Source organism: Halichoerus grypus, chromosome 2 (assembly GCF_964656455.1).
Source record: "Halichoerus grypus chromosome 2, mHalGry1.hap1.1, whole genome shotgun sequence".
NCBI lineage: Eukaryota > Metazoa > Chordata > Mammalia > Carnivora > Phocidae > Halichoerus > Halichoerus grypus.
Window position 1 is genome coordinate 15,090,861 of NC_135713.1, and position 25,425 is coordinate 15,116,285.

Below are 25,425 nucleotides of genomic sequence, written 5' to 3' on the forward strand. Positions count from 1 at the left end.
ACAAAGAACAAAAGTACATTAACATTAGAAGAAGACACATTCCATAGAGAGGAAGCATCGGCCAGTGTTGGCCGAGTCCCATGGGAAACAGTGAGGGGAGGTGAGTGCAGGTGAGAAGCATGGGTAACAGGAGTTGGAAAAGCAACCAGGGTAACCTGGATTCTCTACCCTGAGTGTTATTATCACATATTAAAATAATTTTTTTCAAACAAATGCATTCCATTTGACAATTATTATGTGATTTAAATAAGTTTAAGTTCCGTTTCTTCTCTCTTTCCTTCAAAGTGTTCACTGTTAGATTTCATCATTATCCACTAATATACAACTCACACTTTCTCACATTGTACATTTGAAGCCTCTCAACTACTCTTTTTCAGTCTAAATTTCTCTCTCAGGAGTGGTAGCACAGCCAGAGAACACAGCCCACCTTTTTGCCCTTTGGGGCATGGTTGTATATGTTGGTGCCCCGCAACATCCTTACCCGCAGAGGACTGAGAACTTGCTTACGTCATCCACATCCATGAGTGGCTTCCCTGACATCCACACCCTTGTGTCACTCCCTCATTTGAGTGACCTTTCACACAGTCCAGGCACATTCGGGGGAAGATGAGCCCCTGTCGAGGACTGTCATCCACCCCATGTTGTGGTTTTCAAGGAGCAAAGATTCCATTTCCCATTTGATGCAAATCCAAGAAGATTCCAGCTAAAAGCATTAAAGTTGGAGATGCCTGCAATTAGGACACGGTGGTCTTTTCTGTGTAGAAGGCTGGGACTTGGAGGAAGAAAAGACAGTTGTGAAAAAGAGAAGGTAAAGGGCAGCAGTGACAACGTTGGAGCCCCTGTGATCATTGGCACTATGAGACAGAGCCCAGCAAGCTTCCTGTTTTTAATGGTGATGTGATTCCTTGCTCATTGCAATGGTGTTGTTTCATAAGGGATTTTGAGTTAGGGGCGCCTGGGTGGCTCAGTTGGTTAAACCTCTGCCTTCAGCTCAGGTCATGATTCCGGGGTCCTGGGATCAAACTGCATGAGCTCCCTGCCCAGCAGGAAGCCTGCTTCTCCTTTTCCCTTTTCCCCTCTCCCTCTACTCCCATTCTTGCTCTCTCTGCTCTCTCTCTCTCTCAAATAAACAATCTTTTAAAAAAAGGAATCTTGAGTTAAATACATTTCTTAGGCTTTATATTCCATATATTAGCATAATAAGCATATATTAACATGATAAGCTGTATCAGATATTTAAAAAAGGATCTCTAAATTAAATTTAGCTTCCTCCCATTAGTTATAGAGGAATTATATTGATTAAAATTTTTTATGAATCGCCAGGATGATAAGTTGTTGTTGTTGTAATATTTTGAATCCATTCCAGCTAACATTTATTTTAGCCAGTATGATCAAGTCCTAAATAATTGGCTTGAATACATCTAGTGTTCATTCAAAATCTCAAATACCTGGAAAATAGTGTGCTGCAAGGAAAAAGTTAGTAGTAAAACAGTGAATTTATCAAATTGTTACAACTATCACCCTGTTTTCATTAATTGAAAGAATGATCCATATCTTAATTTTAAGTAATATTTTATCTGTTTATGAGAAAAGTATCATACATTCCTTCACTCTCATACATTCCTTAACTCCTCTTGAGATATATTTTATTTCAAACTGTGTGCATCAATTTTTATGTTAATAATTATAACCTGTACTCCTTCTTAAAACATATTAAATTAACGTTCCAAAGTGTAACAGGTACACTATTAAATAAAACTGTATGTGTTAGAGGAGGTCATTGAGAGGACATGACCACTAGTTGACTTGCTAGCTGGACCTGGGCAATCAGAGGCTCCTCACCAACCCCGCTCCCCCTTAGAATTTGGGTTCTGCTTGCCTTCCCTGCTCCCAGAAGCTGCCCCAAGGACATAGCCTTGAGATAGTGAAGTAGTGTTGAGCCTATCTGGATGGTATTTGTGACTGAACCCAGCTAAGGCCTGTATACAAACTTTTTAAAGATTCTGGTGGGTGGGTGGGTGGGTATGCAGCGATCTACTCATATATTTTTTTTCTTTTTTTTTTTTTTAAAGATTTTATTTATTTATTTGAGAGAGAGAGACAGCGAGAGAGGGAACACAAGCAGGGGGAGTGGGAGAGGGAGAAGCAGGCTTCCCGCGGAGCGGGGAGCCCGATGCGGGGCTCGATCCCAGGACCCTGGGATCATGACCTGAGCCGAAGGCAGACGCTTAACGACTGAGCCACCCAGGTGCCCCCATATATTTTTTTTCTAAGATTTATTTATTTATTTGACAGAGAAATAGCAAGAGCAGGAACACAAGCAGGGGGGGTAGGAGAGGGAGAAGCAGGCTTCCCGCTGAGCAGGGAGCCCGATGTGGGGCTCGATCCCAGGACCCTGGGATCATGACCTGAGCTGAAGGCAGACGCTTAATGACTGAGCCACCCAGGTGCCCCGTGATCTATTCATCTTGCAGCTGCCCAAGTCAAGCCTCATATGTAAGTTTCCTTGCTTATTCAACCTGCCACCTACCAATCTGGAGTGGTCTTTCTCTTTAGCTATCCCTTACCCTCTCCAGAGTCAGTTTCAGATTATACCTGGGAAATTTCTTTTTGTGAATCAACATTTGGCAAACTGGCCAGGAGACCAAATAAATGGGCCTTGGGAATGAGGCATCTGTTGGGGAGACCCCGAGTTGGCCATTGGGAGGTGTGGTCTTTATGTCAGATATGTGGACCACAGCGTGAGTATGGGGATGCCTGACAACACCAGCCAGTTTGATCCACTTGTTGGAGGAAACTACACATAGCACCCTGCAGCAAAGAAGAGAAATACATGGCTGCCACAATGGGCTGACCTCTACAGTGGGTAGATCGGCAGCCACCTATGCCCAACTAGAGGCTGACCCTTGAGTTAGCAAATTGGAAGAAAAGCTGAAGTTAGAGAAGGACGTGCAGGTATCCAACTACTCTGTTAGCTTCAGAGCTGGCAGACAAGTTGGGTGGGAACGATGACAAGTCAGAGACCTTAGTGTACAGTTTTGCAAAGCTAGGAGGGCACATATGCCAGGGAGTGAGGTCATAGAACCTGTGATTAAGCCTGACTGGGACGCTAAGAAGTGGAATCTCCAGGAAAGTGATGAGAGCGAAGAGGAGGATGTTGTGGTAATTAATAGTGAGAGGGATAGAGCGTCCTGTGCCCTCCTACCCCAGATCTATAAGGAAAACAAAAGCACAGCAATAGCAACCCCAGCCAGTGGGACAGACCTCAGTTTAGGAAACATTCACGATGAGAGAATATACTCCCACTGATTATTGATATAGCTGCTAATTGCCAGAGAAAAGGCCAGGGCAAGTATCCAGGCTCAGTTAGGGCAGCTGTGGGATACTGGAGGTGATGGTATTTCTCTGACCGAATAAGAGGCAGAGAAAGTGAGAAAGATCTCTACACACCCTGCCCTCCGGCAGCACCTGCATGGTGCTTGGGGGATTCAAGATACTTGCTCCCTTATGGAATGGATTGTTCTAGCCTGCTATGAGGCATGGCCCAATGAGGGGGATCTCCCTGAGCATGTGGGATCTCCCTGGAAATATATAAAGGAGGCACAACACATTTTTAGGGAGTTGAGAATGAAGCAGGATGTTTACACCTCTGAAGCCCTGATTGGGCCATAATCACAGCAAGAATGAGAGCCAAGATTATCCTATTAACCCCCAAGAGGCAATATGGGATGCTGGTATCCACGCTGAGCCCGGTTGTGGGACAGATATTTACAATGTTGAGCGATCCATTGTTGATCTAGGTTATCCCAATCACTTGTAAAGGGTCTGGCAAAAATAACCCAGAAAAAACTGTGGTTTGACCTCATTGCTACAGTGACCCTACATGAAGAGATGACCAACAAGCCAACACTGTGTCGGTTGGCCTGTGAAAAGCCTTAAAACCTGAAAAACAGTTCAGACCTTCCTCACCTGCCCCTATCGTCCCTGATGCCCCACCTGCTCCCACAGAGGTCTCAGGGATATAGTCCCATTCAGGGTAGGTGCCTCCCACACCCTGCATATAGGATGCAGTTCAAGATTGTCTCCAGGTGAGGGCACAAAGGTGATAGCTCTGGTGGATCCTGGAGCTGAATGTAGTCTAATACATGGTGACTTTCAGAAGCTTTCTGGCCCCCTCAGTGACATTGGTGCTTACAGAGGATAAACAGTTATAGTCAGGAAGGTCTTTTTGACACCAAAAATTGGGCATCCCCCCAGTAATGTGTTTTTATCTCTGCAAGACCAGAGAACATATTGGACATTGATATCCCACAAGGTCAAATTCTGCAAACCTCTATTGGTGAATTCTGCCTCTGGGTTAGAGTCGTTAAACCAGTGCTGAGGGGAAGCACCAACTGAAAACCAATAATCCTGTGTAGAGTGGTTACTGACAAATAATATAAACTGCCTAGAGGACATAAGGGAAACCATCCAAGAACTGCAACAGCTTGGTCTGGATAATAAAAGAAACAGATGGCTCATGGTGGCTGACAGTGGACTACCAAGAACTAATAAGGTAGTGCCCTCTCCCCATCTGTATGACTGTGCCGGACATTGCCACCATCTTAGGTGCCTTGACCATGGTCCTAGGAGTGTATCATGCTGTGTTGGACTTAACAAATGCCGTTTTCATTATGCACTGAGTCACAAGATCAATTTGTCTTCACATGAAGGGATAACAATGGACCTTTTCAGTGTTCCCCCGAGGTTACCTGCATAATTCTACCATACATCATATGATGGTAGCCTGTGACCGATCCTGTTCTCTGTCCCCACATCAGTAAAATGGGCCCATTATATTGATCATATCATATTTAACATGTGAAGATTGCCTCTGCTGCAGGTATGAGGTGGAGCTTGCAGGCTTTGCTGGAGCATTTGAGAGGGAGAGGATGGGCAGTGAACCCACAGAAAATTCAAGGCCCAGACACCACCATGAAGTTTTGGGGAGTTATGTGGTTGGGCAAGACCCTGTTGTCCCAGAAGCTGTGATTAGCAAAGCGCAAGTGACCCTGGGACTTTGGTCTCAGCTCTGGAAGGGGGCGGAAACCCTACACCCCCGTAGAGCAACAGTTTCTAGTAGTGTGCATGGTACTCCTTTATGTAGAGCTTCTCACATAGCGACAAGTGCCGCAGCCAATGCGCTGAGCTCAGAGCAGTGTTCCTGGTGACTACTTATGAGCCCTGGCTGTTAACCCTATATGCTGAGAGTTAAGCAGCTCTAAGAGGATTAGCCCTCAGGCTTGGGCAATAGAAAGCCAAGGGGTGGATGATCATAAATAAGCCCTTATGGGGGCAAGATATCTGCAAAGACATTTGGGTCCATCTACAAGAGACTAAGGCAGTGCTCACATTTTCATGTCCCAGCTCATAAGGCACTGGACATCCCCTGGTTATTAGGGTGCTGATGCCTTAGCTCAAGTATGAGTCTATCTACTGACCCTGAAGTAGATATTGCAGATTGGATGCATAGAAAGAGTGACCATCACAGTGCACATGTAAGATGGCATATTGCCAACAATGCTGGATTGTCCTTGAAGTACAGTATTTTGGTTAATGCAGTAAGCGTGTCTAGTGTATTCTAAACAACACCCAAGGCAACTGCCAAAAGAATCTGGGGCTATCCATTGGAGTTCCCAGCTGGTGTGGGATTGGCAAATTAATTATATTGGCCTCTTCCCTCTGAGTGAGGTCTCTAAATATGCCTTGGTTGTGGACACTAACATCTAACCTAACCCAAGTTTTCCCCTGCCTTCGTGCTAACTAGTCTGCTACCATTAGGGGACTAGAGAAACTGAACACTGTGTGTGGATACCCTCATCGAATACACAGTGATCAGGAATTACATTTTAAAGGTCATAATGTGTAAGACTAGGCAAAATAGCATGCCATGGAATGCAGGTTCCATTTCCCCTATAACCCACAAGTAGCAGGGTTGGTTGAAAGGAGAAATGGAATATTAAAGCAGTAAATTAAATTGTTAACAGGTAAAACCACCTTGGCTGGGCAGACAAAAGTACTGTCCCAGGCTTTAATGCATTTGAATGATCGACCAGCAGGGCCCGCTTGCCCCATATACTAGACCGGGGACCCTTGCCGAGGCACACAACACCATAAAGGTGTGGAAGACACAAAGGACAGCCATTGCCTCAGTTCAACATGGATCAACATGCTATGCTGCTGAGAACACCCAAGTGTCATCACCCTTGGAAAAGGAATTATCGACTGGCATTGCAATGGGTTGTCCTGCCAAGATGGGTGAGTTACTTCTGACTCCTGGATGAGGGGAAACTACTCAGTATCCACTCACATCTTGTTGTCCTGCTATAGCCAGACCTGTTGAAACAAGCGATGCTTGGAATGAAACATGCACCATCAAAAGAAAGGAGAATGTTGGGGTCCTGGTCTGGCATATCCTGCCCCCAGTCCATCTCTTCATGCCTGACATCTCTTCATTCCCCCCCCACCCCCACCCCGGCCAACAATGTTGGTATGCACATATGGGTCAGTTCCTAAAGCTGCAGCCACATCACCATCTAAAGATCAGGCCACAAGTGTAATTCTTGTAGAAGAGGAAGACCTCCCCATGCAAGTTTCTATCAAATATGTCGTTTTGGCTTTAGACTTCTGCTGCTCCTGTGATGTTCTATCACCTGATGGAAATACCTTCCTACAGTGGGCCCACTCACATGCCCAAGAAAATGATCTATCGAACTTTTGGATATGGAGGCAAATGTTGCCTCTCTCTAGCTCCTCAGAATTGCCATGGTGGGTATCTCCTCTCTAAGGAAAGGACCAGAAGGCCCTTAAATAGTATGTTAAAGAAGAATAAGTTAGGGCTAGTACTCTTAGTTCATGTGGTGTTACCAATACTGATCCAGAAAGCTCGCCATTAGCACATAGTATTAATAACACTGGACATGAGTGTTCTTTCTCTGCCAGACAAACTATAAAGGCAGTCTATCAAATTGCTGACTAAAAAGGTCCTGGAAATAATGCCATTGGAACCTTGGGTGGCTATGCTCAGGTTTGGGAATGGCTTACTCCATGTCATGGATATTTGAGCACCTTGGGAACTCCTCTTTTGGGAACAGAAAAATCCCTCTGAACAGAATCAACCCAATTGTACTGGAAACATGGGATGGATATCCCTGAAACTGTGTAGTCATTCTGTCACGTTAAGGGAAACTGACTCATTTGGCACCGCCTGGTTGCACTTTCCAGATACTTATTTGGTAGCTCTAAATGGAATCCAATGCTTGTGCAGCACAAAATGTGGTTTGCACCTGAGTGGTTGGACCATCACACCCTCGGTTCTTCCTGGACACAGAGGTGGAATCTGCTCCACAATAACAATGGCTGTCAAGCTTTCTCTTTAAAGCCAGGTAGGCACATTGTGTCTTTCACTGGTATGATCATTTGGCCGCCATCTTTGTTCCCTCCATTGGCGTAGAAGATGTTATAGCACATACAAAACCCTTACCAAATTTACTCATCAAACTTTGAGTAATAGCCAACAAAGGCTGTCCTTATTGAACACTGAAATGCCTCTAATGAGAAAAGCTGTCCTCCAAAACAGGATGGGCTCACAATGTGACACCTGTGCCATCACCCTAACCTAATATTGTCTATTCTTACTTGATGAGTCTGCTAATTTATTATCTTTATTAAATCACATAAGGATACATATGAAAGCCATGAGTGATCCAACCCCCAGCCTAGGGAATTTAATAAATCAGTGGTTCAGATCCTGGATCTTGGTTGAAAAAGTTGTCACTAATTTTGGAAGTCATTGTCTTAATCCAAGTTTTCTCTTGCATGTGCCTCCAATGTAGCCAGATAGCCACCTCTATGCTAATGAATCCCTTTGCTGACTGCTCAAGACACATTTTGGAAAAGGGGGCATGTGGGATTATAAGAGCCAGTCATGAGGGGTAGAGTGTTGAAGGAGATTTTGAAGAGGAAGTGACAGCTAGTTGACCCTTGAGCTGGCTGTGGGCAATTGGAGGCTCCTCACCCTGACCCTATCCTTGGAATGTGGGTTCTGCTTGCTTTCCTTGCTCCCAGAAAAGTGCTCCAAGGACATAGCCTTGTGATAGTGATGTGGTATTAAGACCATATGGACAGTATATGTGACTGAACCCAGTTAAGACTTCTATATAAACTTTTAAGATTTGGAAGGCAGGTGGGGAGATCTATTTGTCTTACTGCCATCCAAGACAAGCCTTGTATGTAAGTTCCCTTGCTTGTTAAACCTGCAACCTACCAATATGGGGTGGCCTACCTCTTTCTTCCATCTCTCCCTCCCTCTGAATACAGGACCTATTTCCCATTACCTCCTAGGTACTTTCAAACCAACAGTGTGTTTTATGCTATTTTTCTAGATAGAAAAAATAATATGAGAACAAAGACTTCTTATTCTGATATTGGGTTATACAAATAAATTACATCAAAACAAAGAAAAAATTATCCCTTCCCTTTGTAGTAGAATAGCTACTAGGAAGTGTTTGATCAAGCCACCAATCATGTGCTCATCCCTGAATTGATCACAGAGGTGGGTGATGTCGGCCAGGATGTTGGCACCATGACTGAAGGTTTACTAGAAGAATATCCTACTCAATGAAGATAGAAGTTCTCTAACAAATACAGGGTGATTTATACACACATGGATGTGAGAGGGAAAAGTGTTGGACAGCCGAACGATAATGGTGGTGTTTAGTCAAGTGACCTAAACTTCTTGTGTCAGAGCCAATAATCTATCTACACAGTTCTGCAAGAATGTAGACTGTCGACCACCACCATGAATGACTGAAATAGTACATTACCTTAATGAATAAATACTACATTACAAATTAGAAGAAGAAACATCTCATGGAGGCAGAGCACTGCTGCCTCAGATAAGCACAGGAAGTGCATATTCATGTTGTTTCTGTTCTCTTTAATAATAGGGAAGAACTCAAAAAGAATGTGGAGGCGGAGCCAGATAGGGATGGCAGGAAAGAGCAGTACCCAGAGCATGACTGGAATAGAATTAATTGTTTCAAGGAAGTGAAGATTAAGGACTCCACGACTCTATGAATGCAAATGAGTATACAGGTACATATTTTATGATAGAATAACAGTTCAATTTTAACTGTAGAAAGAATAATTTAAATAGGACAGTAAAAGAGTTACATTTCCTCAGTATTTAAAGTGCTTTCTGAGTCACCAGGCAGCACTGCATTTTGTATTTCCTAGAGGACAGAGCATATACTTGATGAAGGCTCTTTCATTTGTGGGGCCATTGGCAAAGTTAATAATCTGGCTTTGGAAAGAAAGAGTCCAGAGATAGTCGATCAAATAGGATTAGTAGAGAGGGCCACCTACTCAGTAACTCATTTGCCCCACCAACTCTATATATCTAATATGGGAACATAGAGTTGAGGCCAAAATACCTTCTTTCAGTATCAAAAAGCATACTGTATGGAAAGTGGATAATGCACATTAAATAATACATTTCTATGGCTTTTAGTTTTAAGACTGCTTTTCTTTTGTTCTATTTGACCCTATATCTCATAGTCACAACATTGCCATGAGTAGCAAATGGTCCTTTTATATTGCTGTAATCATTGAGGCTATACCATATGCTTTCTAACGGATGAACATGAAAAAAGTAAAACTAATCATTTAAATTAGTTTCAGGGATACTGTTCTTGGCATAGAATAGACTTCATGAATCTTTTGCAGCTATTTCAACTCGTAATGTACCAGCTTCTATAGACTTAACTCTCAACCTATGCTATATTTTCTTGACCTTGAACACTTATTAACATTTTATGATTCTGGAATAGTACTTACTCTATAATAACCATACTCTTTTATGATCTATTATAATAATAGATTATACAATTATTTTATAGGATAATATATTAAAATCCTCTGAATTTTTAAAAGGCTTTTGAGAACATTGTGAATAAGCCTAACAAGGTAAAAGAAACGACCTAGTTACATTTGCTTAAACTTGGGCTTAGCTCAACAAAAGGAATACCTAACTCAGCAAAATCTATCACCAAAATGACCCCTCCTCTGCAGCCCTCCTGGATAGGCTATCCTCCATCTGCAGGCTGATAAGAGGAACTAGTGTCTCTGTTTCCGTAAAGAAATCATTCCCTCTTATCTCTACCCTAATAATTAACACACCAATATAACACAAACATTAAATTTCTTTTGTTTTAAATATTTCATCGCAAAACAAACGTCAGAGCCTCTTAACTACACTTAACTATTGTATATTACATACTGCCGTTAATATTGAATTTCAGTCATCCCTATGAAATAAGCATAAATCTTAGAAGTCAGATAAGAATCTTTTTGGGCTTCGTGGTTTGGTTTCAGGAGAGTGAAATTAAGTAGGTTTGAAGCCATCTCTGGAGAAAACGGAGCAATAAACCTGTTAATCATGTTTGTGGCAAGCAGAATGCAAAACCTCTAAAATTATCGGAAGACTTACATCTAAATGAACATAAAGATGAAATAGATAGAGGTGCATAAAATATTCCAGGGACTTTTTACTATTATGCTCATTAGAGTTACAGCTTAATGCATGCTTTATTGCCCAGAAATTCATTTCATTTGCATTTTAACTGGGTTTTAGTCAAGTTAATCCTTTTTCTTTCCTTGCTAAGAAACTATTCAGCAACTACAGCAAAATACTGAAAGAAGAGAAAGAAATTGAAACAGCCTACTTGCACCAAAACTTAAATTTGTCAGAGTTTACTGAAAAGAGGTGTTAGACCAAGTTCACTAGATGACATTACTTTAACACCAAAGAATATCTTCTGTATTATGGAGATAGCTCTATTAGATGAGAAAGCAATTATATTCATTTATGCTAAAGATTTAATACCAAGGGAAATTTGGTAAAAATCAACATCTCATTTTTACAGGAGTGAAAGTGATAGAGCAGTCACATATTTAGAAACATGCAATTAATTTCACCACAAACTTCAATATGTAATACCATGCATCATTTAAACAGCCATGTAAATAAAGAACAGTTTAACTTGTATTTTGAAAGTGCAAGCATTCAGTGCAGTAGAATGTTGGCCTAATAGAAAGAGAAGAGTTCTTTTTTTTCATCATGTAAAAAGGTAAATTAATTTCCTAAACTGTAATGATTATAAGGTCCACACAGAAATAAAAGAGTTTGTCCATGTGACAGTATATGGAAAAACAAAATGATGATAACTTTAGTAAAATGGCAAACAGACATCTTGGCAAATCCCAAAGAAAAAGAAAGGAAAGAAAAAGGAAAGCCAATAACATGGGGACAAATAAAGACTTCAGACAAAAGGGAACTTGCTTCATTATTTATTTTGAAATATTTAATCACATAAGATAGAGTATTTTGAGCATAACCATCCCATATCTGTTGAGAACCATCTCAAAGTTTTCTTTTTTTAAAATTTTCTTTTAAGGTTTTGCTATTTCTCAAGGAAAGCTCAAAGTGTGTTTTCTCCATCATTAAAATTTGAGAGATAAAGTGCCTGGCTTGTTCTGACTTTCATACCTTACTTACCTAAGCCATCATTTCAAGTTTGGGATGCCTTTTTGTGATGCTTTTGATAGCAGATCATCTGTGTGGAAGGATTACTGCTGTTAATTACTATATTTGAAAAAAGTTTTTTGAGTTGTCAATCATTCCAACTATTCAATAAAGGTAGTTTGGTGGAAAACCCTACATTTCTTTCAGGCCTATCATTGCCTGAAGAAAATGGAACAAAATGATTTTGAATGGTGAACTAACTGATTGTTAAACAGAAAGCCATGTTTTTCACCCTCTTCAACCCTCCTGTGCTAGACATAAAAATAAAGACTCTAAAAGAAAACAAAGCCAATCCCCTTTAAGAGTTAAATGATCTTCATGACCCGAAGGAATTCTAGCACATTCCTGATCATCTGGTAAAACAGAGTCCTTATTCTTAGTCCTAGCTCTATTCCTACTGAGAAGCTGGTGGAAACATCTACTTACTTAAGTGAAATATCACCAACTTAATTTATGGAAAGATAAAATTCCATAGATTAATAATAGAATTTATTTAAAAAATGCATTTATCTTTGCTGAAGTGTTTAGGATACAGGAGTGAGTTCCCGTGTAAAATGTACATAATTATCTTAGTAAAGGAACATTATCAAGCTAATTGTCATAAAACTGATTTAAAGTAGCTTAAAACTACATTACTCTAACTTCAAGTTTATTATATTTTTAAATTCTATCTGATCTATCATCTATTCATCTATTTATAGGATTAACAATTTGTATGAGGTTTGCATTCACCTTTTATCTGCAAATGTTGCTTGGCCCTTTATCCTACTATCTCACAACTTTCTACAAAATAAAAATATGTTGGCTAATATTATCCTTATATATTTTTTTAATATTGGAAATTGAGATGAATTTATAAGACAAGCATACTTTTTATGAGATAAGAGACAGAGAGAGGCAGAGACAGAGAACAAAGCTACAAAAACTAAGTCAGGAATAATAAAAGAGAATATAGGGGTGCCTGGGTGGCTCAGTCGGTTAAATGTCTGCCTTTGGCTCAGGTCATGATTCCAGGGTCCTGGGATGGAGCCCTGGATCGGGCTCCCAACTCAGTGCGGAATCTGCTTCTCCCTCTGCCCCTTCTCCCCCCACCACCACCCCAGCTTGTGCTCTCTCTCCCACTTGCTCTCTCTGTCTCTCTCAAGTAAAGAAATAAAATATTTTTTTTTTTAAAAAGAGAGGATATAAACAAATTATGCCAACATTTGAAAATGTAGATCTAACAGACACATATCTATTAAAAAAAAAAAAAAAAACTTTCAAAAACAGATGAAAAAAGAAATAGAAAACCTGAATGTGATAAGCCTATTACAATTAAATAAATTGTATTAGTAATCAAACATACACATACAGCTTAGATGATCTTATCACGAGGTTTTATCAACCATTTAAGGTGCAAGTAATTCCAAAATTTTATAAATCATTCCAGATAGTTGAAAGAGAGAAATCCTGCTCCTTGTCACTTTATAAAGCTAGCAAAAACTTTTATACCAGAAACTAATAAGACAGTTTGAAATAAAGTAATTACAGTATAATAACACTTACGAACAAATGTGAAACTAAACTCTAAAAATATTGGCAGACTAAATCCAACAATATACTCTAAGTGTAGGACATTTTGGCAGTTTGATTCAATATCCGTAACGGTTGGTTTAACAGCAACTATTTACTACTGTTACAACTGGTACAACAACTTGTGGATAAAGCTGCACATTTGCGCATTTCAGGTTTTTACTTTTGGAAAAGTTTTTAAAAATATTTGCTCATTAATATTTGTGGTAAATAGGGCGCCTGGGTGGCTCAGTTGGTTAAGCGACTGCCTTCGGCTCAGGTCATGATCCTGGAGTCCCTGGATCGAGTCCCGCGTCGGGCTCCCTGCTCGGCAGGGAGCCTGCTTCTCCCTGACCCTCCCCCCTCTCATGTGCTCTCTCTCTCTCTCATTCTCTCTGTCTCAAATAAATAAATAAAATCTTTAAAAAAAAAAAAAAATATTTGTGATAAATATTCTCATTCTTAAAATATTTATATTTAAATTACCCAGTGTAAGGAAATAGCATAGAAACAAAGCATATTTAGTTAAAAAACACATGCTTGTATCTGTATCTATCATCAATGGTTTTGTATAAGAAAATAAATGCATTAAATCCTCAATAATTTTATAGATTTTCATAACATTTAATAATTTTTGCCAAACTTAGTATATGTTTCCGTGAGTGTAATATATGCAATATAAAATGAATCCCCTGAAAAGAAAATCATTCTATAAAATCTGAGGTGTATTCAAGACATTTCTAAGTTTTCTTTATATCCTAAAATTTTTTGTTGAAAAAATCACCTATAATAATTATCAGTGAAAAGTTCATTCAGATAATATTTTCAAAAATGCCATTAATAAATTAATCATTTATAGTAGCATATCAGAAAGAACAAATAAATACACTTCTAAAATTCCAGCAGAAATCTCAGTTTTTCAAGGAAAAGACCTTATTCAAATTTGAGATCAATAGAGATATTTCCAAGATCCATGGCAATGGGTCACCTTTATTGATGCTTACCCTGTGTTAGAAAGAGGTAACTGGGTTTACTAATACTAGTATTATGTTACCAGTTATAAGCAGATGTGAACAATCACAAACATCTCTAGAGAAGGATGCCCCTATATTACCTATCGCATAAGGAGTTAAAATAAAAAAAGGATCTCATTTTCTTCAGGAAGGTAGATATTGCTAACATTAATCTGCATTCCCATTTCTGCCTCTCAGATCTAGCATTAAAATAAATGCTTCCTCACTTGGTAAAATGCATGGGAGGAGTCAGTGTTAATAAAAAATGGACACAAAGACGTGGGGGGAAACATGCCTTTTCAACAGTGTACTACCATAAACATTAAGTGATTGCATCAATTTGTTTATAATTCAGCTTTTTTTTTTGCAAAGAGATTGATAAATTTATTAACAACTAGTTTTGCCAAATCAGCAACTGACATCACCATTGTTTTACACATAAACTACTTCTAAAACTCTGGACACATGTAGTGTTGTATTTTACAGTCTGAGTCCTCTGAAAACTTTTACATACAAATAGATAAGTTACAGGATAAAGGATTGGAGAAATCAATGGTCACGGAACGAAAATTTAGAACATTAATATCAGACTTGATTTTATTGTTTTTAAACTTAAAGGTGGTATTAGAAAACCCAAAGTAATAAAGAACAGTAAAATATATAAAAAGGTGCTAAATAATGTGCAATACAATTACTCCAAGTCCAAAATTAACTAAGAAAAATTCAGTTATAAAAGAGTATATTTTAATTTAAATTTTTACTAAATTTAAAAAAAAATCACTTATAATGTTGATATCTATTGCTCAAAATTTTTCCAAAGTTGACCTAGAAGCAGCTTCTTGACTCTTTCTCAAACCTCTGTCAGGTTGAGCTTATTTGCCTCTACTCCAGCCTTCACCACATCCATCAGGGTGACCTGGAAGTCCTACAAGGTGTCCACCTCTGACCCTAGGCCTTCAGTAGCTGCTTGTGGACGTGCATACTTGGCCCCCACATCAGCTCCTCAGCCTTCTCCCAGGTGGGCAGGAGCGGCAGCTTCGGGGTGGCTTGGGCACCAGCATGAGATGGTTGGGGGATATGGTGAGGCCAGGGGTATGGGGGGCATCACAGCTGTCTCAGTGAACCAGAGCCTTCTCAGCCCCCTTAAGCTGGAGGTGGACCCCAACATCCAGGCTGTGCATACTCAGGAGAAGGAGAAGATCAAGACCCTCAACAAGTTTGTCTCCTTCATCGATAAAGTATGGCATCTGTAGCAGCAGAACAAAATTCTGGAGACCAAGTGCAGCTTCCTGTAGCAGCAGAAAACAGCTCAGAGCAACATGGACAACATGCTCCAGAGCTACATCAACAACCTTTGGCTGCAGCTGGACACACTGGGCCAGGAAAGGCTGAAGCCAGAGATGGAGCTTGGCAACTTCCAAGGGCTGGTGGAGGACTTCAAGAATAAGTAGACGAGGAGATCAAAGAGCATGCATTCATGGAGAATGAATTTGTCCTCATCAAGAAGGATGTGGATGAAGGTAGAGCTGGAATCCTGCCTGGAAGGGCTGACCTATGAGATCAGCTGAAGGCACATATATGAAGAGGAGATCCGTGAGATGCAGTCCCGGATCTCTGACACGTCCATGGTGCTGTCCATAGACATGGACATGGACGGCATCATTGTAGAGGCAAAGGACCAGTAGGAGGACATCACCAACCGCAGCCGGCCTGAGGCCAAGACCATGTACCAGATCAAGTACTAGGAGCTGCAGACATTGGTTAGGAAGCACCGGGATGACCTCTATCGCAGAGAGACAGAGATTTTTTAGATGAACCAGAATATTAGCCAACGCCAGGATGAGACTGAGGACCTCAAAGGCCAGAGGGCTTCCCTGGAGGCAGCCATCGGTGATGCTGACTGAGCAGCACAGGTAGCTGGCTGTTAAGGACGCCAATGCCAAGCTGGCCGAGATAGAGGTCGCCTCCTCAGCGAGCCAAGCAGGACCCGGCACGGCAACTGTGCCAGTACCAGGAGCTTCTGAACGTCACCCTGGCCCTGGATATGGAGATCGCCACCTACCACAAGCCACTAGAGGGTGAGGAGACCCGACTGGAGTCTGGGATGCAGAACATGAGTATCCATACTAAAGCCATCAGCTGCACTCAGGTGGACTGAGCTCAGCCTACGGGGGCCTCATGAGCCCTGGCCTCACCTGTAGCCTGAGCTCCTTCTGGCCCAGGTTCACTCCGGTTCCTTCAGCCGCGTCAGCTACTCCCACGCTGCGGTTGTGAAGAAGATAGACATCCGCAATGGGAGGCTGGTGTCCGAGTCGTCTGATGTCCTCTTCAGGTGAACAGCCTCTGTGGTCTCTCTCAGCCTTCCTGCTTCTGTGGACGCCATAGAGGGAAGGAGCTGTGCAGGGGAGCGTTGGGAAGAGGAGACCCACCTGAGAGGCTCAGTCCCAGTGCTCAACCTACCCTTGTGGGGAGTCTACTGCCCTGGCTACCCCTTCTTGCCGATGCCCACAACTAAAAGCCAATTTAAATGTCCTTTCCCAAATAAAGCTTCAGATGGCTCTGCCAATATCATCTCCCCATTTCTTCCCCCCAAGGTTATTTTCCAAATTGAAACTAGAGCATGGTTCAATGTATCATGATATGCTTTTTGTAGCAAAATTTGGTTATGCATCAATTTAAAAGCAAAATTTCCTTGGATATAGAGATATTTCCTTTTTTTTAATTTTATTTATTTATTTGGCAGAGAGAGAGAGAGCATAAGCAGACGGGGTAGCAGGAAGAGGGAGAGGAAGAAGCAAGCTCCCAGCTGAGCAAGGAGCTGGATGTGGGGCTTGATCCTAGGATCCTAGGATCATGACCTGAGCCGAAGGCAGTTGCTTAACCAACTGAGGCACCCAGGCGCCCCAATATAGAGATATTTCTAAATTAATATTTAATGATTTTTGAAAAGTAAAGTTTTTACTCAGTTTTTAAATCCTAAAACACTGTTAAACCTAAAATGCTTGACACCATAATTAAATAGAAATAAAAATTTGTGTGCTTGGATTAATCAAATAAGTTTAGCCCTAATATTATAGTCATGAAAAAACAAGAGAAATAAAAACTAAAAAATTTATATAACGGATTATTTTTTCCCTAAAGAACCTTATTCAATTTAAGTAACCTTGTGGATTCCTGATATGGAACACTATAAAAGGATTCAATTTAAGAAGAATGAAAGTTATATGTTTCTTGATGGTATTAAAAATGTTAAATCTCTTTCTATTTTATGTTCAGAGAGAATGACTGACCAGTGATCAGGAAAGCAGAACTTTGGCTAGGAAATTAATGTAAGTATCTCAGTGCAATCCATAGTTAATGCTTGGACAGAATTGTAGAATTGCTGAATTTTAGCAGCCTTTGTTTTGGTGGTAGGGGTGAGGTGAGGAAATTATACTGCAGAGTGAAATAACTGTTGCTTCAGACTGGTTTTAAATCTTATCCATCACTGCCTTTTTGTTATATACCTAATTCTGTCCCATCTCTGTGCAATCCATGGGTGGGAAAGTACAGTGAGAAAGCATGTTTTCTGTAGAAATTACACAGAAAATGCTGACATCTGGATAGCATGTATTACACTCATAGGTTATCTTACGATTTCTTATATAAGTAAATTAATTTCTCTAAACGTAGGGACCTAGAAGTTAATATATATTTCAATCAGGGAATAGTTCAGTCCCTGGCAGGATTGACCAAAAAAAAAAAAAAAATGTATTATAATACAAAATAAAATCTAAAAACATGATAGCAAAAATAGCAATATCTTAGACAGAATTGATACCATATTATCAACAGGACCTCACTTAGAAAACCATCTCAGGTTTCTGTCTGGGAGTATCATTGATATTTCTAGCTCTCAGCTTTCTGTGCATCTGTGTGGCCCACATTTCTAAGCCCCCTTGTAGTTAGTGGGACACTTGCCCAGTACTTACCAATGGGATGTAAGCAAAAGTAAACTGTGTCAAAAAAAAAGAAAAAAAAAAGTAAACTGTGTCATTTTTAGGATGATTTGTTTAAGAAAATATGTGAGCATTCTAAGTGCTCTCTCAGGCTCCTGTGCTGTCCAAGAGCCCATGTCTTGAGATGGAGAAGCAATATGGTAGAAGCAGCTGAATTCCTGGAAAAAAATTTACAAAGTGATACCAAACTCAGACTGTACTCGTTACGAGCAAGAAATACACCACTGCTGAATTAGACCACTGATGCTTGCTTTTGCAATATTACCAGGTCTCTCGACTAACAAATTATTTATTTAGGTCTTACAATTTATTTTGCATGCTCCTGGGTCTTCAACTTTTTAAGATTTAATATATCACAACAAGTACTAATTTTGTTACTAAAAGTAGACTGTGCAAAGTACACTGTGCAAAGTGTAAAGGGCAGTGTTTATGATGGAACACCCAGAAACAAATCATGGTCATGACACGACATTGTTTTCAGGTCTGTGGCCATTCCAGTATTTACCATGCTATCATATATTTCACAACCTTGAAGAAAATATCCTTTTCCCTCTTCTATTTATTAGCATAGTTTCTGATGATTAATTATGAAAGTTTTCCATAATAGCAGCAGACTAATATGATGACTGTAGCAATCTGTAATATAAAAATGCTATGGAATGTTCAATACATAAACTCTCTAAAGGATCTGCCTGTTACAGGTTTTGTATCTATCAATCTCCACTCCATGGTATTTGCTCAGTCTTGAAATATTGTCATCTATTACTTGTAGCACATCTGCCTTCATGGGCAAGAGTGTTTTTATTCCTAGGACTCATCACTGTCTCTAAAATACAGGGTCCCTGATTTTTCGTCATTGGTGTAAAAACACACAAATCTGACCTGACAGTAATAAGTAAGCCTCTAGTGATGCTATTTTCTCTCTGAAAAATCAATGTTTGATATAGAATTTAAAAAGTGTCTAAATTGTGGAAACATTTGGTGGTGAGAGCATTTCCAAATTTCTTGTGTAAAAGATACAAAGATTCCACAGAAGCAGAGCTCTCATGGACAAATGTGCATGTTTAACAGAAAAGCTAAGAAGAACTTGGACTAGATCATTGCTATTACAGTTCTACTTTTTGAAGAGAGAGTCTGAGTTTCAGAAAAATATTTCTCATCATCTTTCTGTCCTAAAAAATGGAAAACAAAAACAATGACAAAAAGACGATCAGGATGTTTCCTGTAACTTGATGAACTCCATGGCCCCTTAACTAGAGTTTTGAGATGAAACATCAAGTTTCCCTAAACTTGTGAATGTTCTTTGCCATCCTACATGGAAACACTCTCTCATTTCAAAACAGAAATTTATACAATTGGAATAAATTCCATTATTTGCTTATTCGCCTCAAGAAAGAGAACAAGTTGGTGACAGTGTCATAATTCTTTGGGCTTATTGTAACCTAGTGGCTTGGGTCGATGGAGATGGGAAAGCTGGGACCAATAGCACTAATCTATTTTGGGGGCAGGTCTTTAAGGACTCAATGAACACAAGACAACAACTCATTTCTAGACAGGACAAACAAGGTATTCTAGGTAGGGAACCTCTTGGGATTAAGCTTTGTATAAACCATCTAATGTCTGGCTGGGAGTATGGGAAACAATCTAGTTTAGAGTGAGTGTTTTGGTAAGGGTGGAACAAGGCACCAAGAAGGGTTGAATTAAGGAGATGCCTTCAATTTCTGCACAAACTAAATGAGTTACAAAATCAAGAAAAACTTTAAGAAAACAGAGAGTGCTAATATAACAATGTTAGATATACTGATAGATTTTTGAAAACATAAGCAAATCAAGACATACTAAATATATAGGCAAAATGCTTTAAATATTCCTCAGGATTGATTCAAGATCAATCCTAGTGCTGGACAGGTGAGTCTTGAGTTGTAGTGAAAAGATCTTAATATGTGAAAACAATAAATTATCAATCAACCAATCAAGAAATAAAAATCAAGGTTATAGAACTTGGGTGAAATGGAAGTAGTATTTAGGTAAAACAAATTCTAGAATGTGAAATAGCACGGATTTCTCACTAAAAAAGAAGCTTTATTTTAAATAGCAAAATAGAGTTAAGGTAAATTTTCTCAACTTCTAAACTATGCCAGAAAACTAGTGAGACATACCCATAAAGCTAGGTTTATTCCATGACTTAATTTCATTTGTATTCATTATTTAATTATTATCTATGTTTTTTATACCACACTTCTATTTATGTCATGCCAATATATTCTAAAATATATTTTAAGGTGCCTTGAAAAAGCTTATCATATGAAATAAAATAACATACTGTAAATCTAGATGCAGAAGGTGAGCAAACAAGGGTTAGGACAGTTGGTCTAGCAACCATCTCAGAAATTTTATAATTCATACAGTTGGCCATATTCATAAGATAAAAATAAAATTATATGCCCTATAGCATTATACTTTCTTAAACTAAGACTCAGGAGGAATTTCTCACAAGAGTCTTTGAGTAGACATGAATAATGTAAGAAAAAATGTGCTCAAAAGACCTGATAAAAAATGTATTGATAGATATTAAATATGAAGGGCCTTTATTCCTTAGAGGACTAATATTAATCATAAGAAGTGATAATATTCAAACAGAATCAGAATGACCCAAACAAGCAGAGTGCATCTGATGCTGTCCTGTTCTCCATTTTCTCCTAAGCATATGGCATTTCCCCTTAGGGATAATTAAAGATGACATATTTTCCTATGACTCTTTTTTGAGCCCCACATCATGGGCTTTCTCTGATTGGAATCCCTTACCTTTACTGCCAGTTAATATAGGTAACTGGAAATCTTTAATGCACAATGGCAAATTTGATGCCAAACCTATTTGGTGTTGTCATACATTATAGAATAATAAAGAATTTGGGGGGGCCTCATCCAACTTTTGGGGGTCTTGGAGTCTTCTTTATAAAAATATGTATGTATCTAACTTTTCTAAGTTAAAAAAAAAATTATGATCACATGAACCCACTGCTAGAGCTTCACTCAGGGCATTGGGAGGGAGGGGTTCATGAAAGTGACCACAAAGCTCAAACTTCATTTGCTATAGGTCTATATCCAAATATATTAAAAGTCCTGTTGACATTATTATCTTTAGAAATATATTCTGCTCCCTTCTTTGTGATGAAGTTGTGGGGAAACCACAGGAAAAGAAAATGGTTGAAAAATTTACTTTAATTTTGATGTCAAAAATTGCGTACATTAGGAAAAAATATTTTAAAAAGAAGTCCAAATAAATGATGGGCTTTAGTGAATAATAATGTATCAATATTTCTTTATTAATGGTAACAGAATTATCATACTAAGATAAGGTATTAATAATAAAGGAAACTGCAAGGGGAGGTAGGAATATATGGGAATTCTCTGTTCTATTGGCTCAATTTTTCAGTAAACCTTCAACTGTTCTAAAAATATATAGTCTATTAATAAAAATATTAAAGTATTGTACTCCGTAATAAAAAGATAAATAATCCAATTTAAAATGTCAGAGTATTTTAATAGATATTTATCCAAAAATGTACAAAAGGCCAGTAAGCACATGAAAAGGTGCCCAACATTACTTAAGGTGGGGCAACTAAAAACCACAGTGATATACTACTTCACATTCACCAGAATGGCTATAAAATTGAGACAATGTTATAGTTACTTTTATGTTTCTACTTGACTGGATCAGGGATGCCCAGCTATCTGGTTAAACTTAATTTCTGATTGTGTTTGTAAAGGTGTTTCTGTATGAGATTAGTATTTGAATCAATAGTCTCAATAAAGCAGATTGCCCTCTCCACTATAAGTAGGCATAATCCAACCCATTGAGGGCCTGAATAGATCAAAAAGCAGAGGAAGTTGGAATTGGTCCCTTTTTTTCCTGACTCACTGTTGAGCTAGGACATTTCTTTTTCCCCTGTTCATGGACTGGGATTTACATCATGAGCTCCCCTTGTTTCCAGATCTTGAAACTCAGACTGGATTATATCACAGCTTATCCTGCGTCTTCAGCTTGCAGAGAGCTGATCGTAGGGTTTTTCAGCTCCTATAATTGTGTGAACAAATTCCTCATAATAAACCACCTTTTATAGCCTCTCAGTTCTGTTAATCTAGAGAACTCTAACACAGACAGTAACAAGTGTTGACATGGATGGAGAGAAATTGGAACCCACATATGTTGCAGGTGGAAGAATAAATTGGTGCAAGCTACTTTGGAAAACTGGCAGTTTAAAAATAGAGTTGCCATGTAATACAGCAATTCTAATCCTAAGCATCTACCCAATAGACAAGACAACATATGTCTGCACAAACATATGTGTATAAATGTTCATAGCAGCATTATTTTTTTTTTTGCCTCCACACTTTTGTTGGAACTTTCTAGCATTATTCTTGTTGAAAATTGGAAAGCCCAAATGTCCATTAACTGATTAATTAATAAATTGTGACATATCTATACATTAGAATATTATTTGGCAATAGAATGAATGCAGAACTGATATATGTTACAGTGAGGATAAACATTATGATAAGTGAAAGAAGTCACAAAAGATGACATTGCATGATTCTCTCTATATATGAAGTATCCAAAATAAGAAAATCTATCAGGAAAGATAGTAGACTAGTTGCTGCCTATGGCTGATGAAGGCTAAGACATGGTTGGGGGGAGAGTGTGTGATGGGGAAGTGTTGCTAAATTATGATCATGCTTGCATCATTCCATAAATTTACTTAAAATCAGTGAACTGTACACGTCAGCAGGTGAACTTTATCACATGTAAACTATATACCGATGAAAACAGCCAAAGAAGTCATTGTAAATATTTCCTTTTGAATCAAAATCTGGCTGAAACTAGTGAATACCATGAAATCAGTAAACACTAACAAACTGTTGCCTTCTCTATTTCTTCAAGAACTCATGCATCAATAGCTTCTTCAGAAATTGGGTCTGACTTTTCTGATGGCATGTTTCACAGAATTCTCTAGCATATCCATTAGCACTAAATTAAGGGTATCAATGATTCAAGAGAATTTTTGCAAAATTCACCTCAGAGACATGAAGCTTCCCTAGCATTCACCAGAAATTTACTTATTCTCCTCCTTTAGAAAGAGAGAGAGAAAGAAAGAAAAATAACAAAAAAATAATCCCAACAATGACTGTTATGTATTATGCTCAAGTAAATCATTGTCTCACCCTGTCATCCATTCCCTTTCATGTTATTGCAACAGATGGAATATTAAAAACTTGTGAAGTTCCCTTCAGAACCCTCTATTCAAAAACTTTTGTTTTTGAACAACACTGTCCCTGTGTCTGTGTAATGTGATTGCTGGAAAACAGTTGACCTGCCTTGGAAGGAGGGAATGAATCCCAGACTGAATGTCCTTACTCCTAACTGTATTTGCTCAAAGTGTGAACAGAAAAACATCCACTGCCTCCTACCAGAAAAAAACATGCAGTTATAAGGAAAACATTTGGTTTCACTTTCTACACCAAAGTTGGTATAGATTCCAAGGGTATATAAGAGGACTATTTTAAGAAAAAGCTATACAAGTATTATGAAAGTGACTATATATTTTATATGAGAAAAGAAATCACAACACATTAAAATTTTAAGAGGCTCATACATTCAAAAGCTAGAAAAAATAGCATATTTTTATTAATGAACTGCCTGACATGCCTCTATATTACTTTTTTTATAATATTGTTAACTACACACTGTGATCACCTCCTAATATGAAAATGTTTTATATTTTTTTTTAAAGGAAAGAGAAAAGTCTTTCCTTTGGTACACTTGACATATTTTTTATTGTTAATATTATTGTTTAGAAAAGTAGCTTTGGGTCTCAAATAATTTTTATGTCATGTAATTTTTTAGAGTTGTTAAATTTGGGGAAATCCTTATCAAACATTTTTGACTTATGAACTGTAAGATTTCAGGGTCTTTTAAAATTTCTTCTTCAGTGACTAATTTTAAGTTTTCACTCATTAACTACTTTGTCTTTAATATCTTTATGGGGATAACATTTTATTAGTTTTATGTTACTGCCGTTGGTATCGGTACACCCAATGAACAATGCATTTTAAATTTTGTTATATGTTTTTATGATTAATCATTTTAGATAAATGGATTCTCAAAACCCAGACCTTATACATTAATTATTTTTAGAATTTATCTCTTCTTCTTAATGAATTACTGTACTTAATATTACCTATTTTTTGTTACAATTTACTTCTTAATATCAAAATATTTCCTATTTTACTGCTTATATTTATCATTATTGCTTCATATTCCACTTATTTTTAACCTAAATTTTTCTGTTCTTCAATAAACAAATATAAAGCCAACAAAAGAGATACCTTTCATAAAGTGTCCAAATCAGGCATCTGTTATTTCTCATGGGTTTTATTAAAGATTACAAGATGTCTTTTAGAATTGCAGTTGAAAGACATATTTGAGCCATATCAACGTTTGGAATAATCTTTAGCATTTCATTTGTGTGGGTTTCATCTCTCAAATTTTGAAAATACATTTTAGAATGCTTAAAGTGGTTTTATTCCCATAATGCAATGCCCGAACAGCTTTATAGTAGGCAGATAATCTCATTACACTTAAAAAAAAAAAATCCAAATTGGCAGCTAGATGAACTTGAAATAAAAATATATTAAAAATTACAAGGTAGCAAGAGTCAACAAATTTAAGTATTGTGAAAGCAGCTTCTTCTCTGATAAAATTAAGAGAATGAGTGGTATAAGCCTCCATTGTACAAACCTTTCTTTCACCACTTTGTATGAGTCAAAAGTCCAGGCCATAAAAATGTTTCTGGAGGACATTCCAACATAAGGAAGTTTGGCAATAACTTTAAAATATATGGAAGCTACTCTGATCATAAATATATCGGGCTAAATACTAACTGTGCCCCAAATCATCTTCCCACAGCTGGATCCCAAAAATAACTGTAGCCATTTTAAAATCACCTGCAAGAGGGGACTGTGAAGCCTAGTGGCCAAAGTTATGGAGAGACACCATTCTTAAACAATTGTGGCTAAAATCTTTACTCTTGCATATTTTATAAAGAACATGCTTATGTGAATCTATGGCTAGGATCACTTAGCTTTAGAGTAAATAAGCTTCAGCAATGAGGGGTCAAAAGCAATAAAACAAAGGAAAAGGGGGGAATCTTATAAGCAGGAAACTGAAAGGAATGTGGTC

General features: G+C 38.5%; 1 long non-coding RNA gene and 1 pseudogene across 1 annotated transcript in view; both read left to right on the top strand.

Annotated features, from left to right (window-relative positions):
• Nucleotides 1-25,425, top strand: part of LOC118546092 (uncharacterized) — a 192,669-nt gene that overhangs the window by 125,229 nt on the left and 42,015 nt on the right. The window lies entirely within an intron of this gene.
• On the top strand, nucleotides 6,524-16,523 carry LOC118546094 (keratin, type II cytoskeletal 8 pseudogene; annotated as a pseudogene).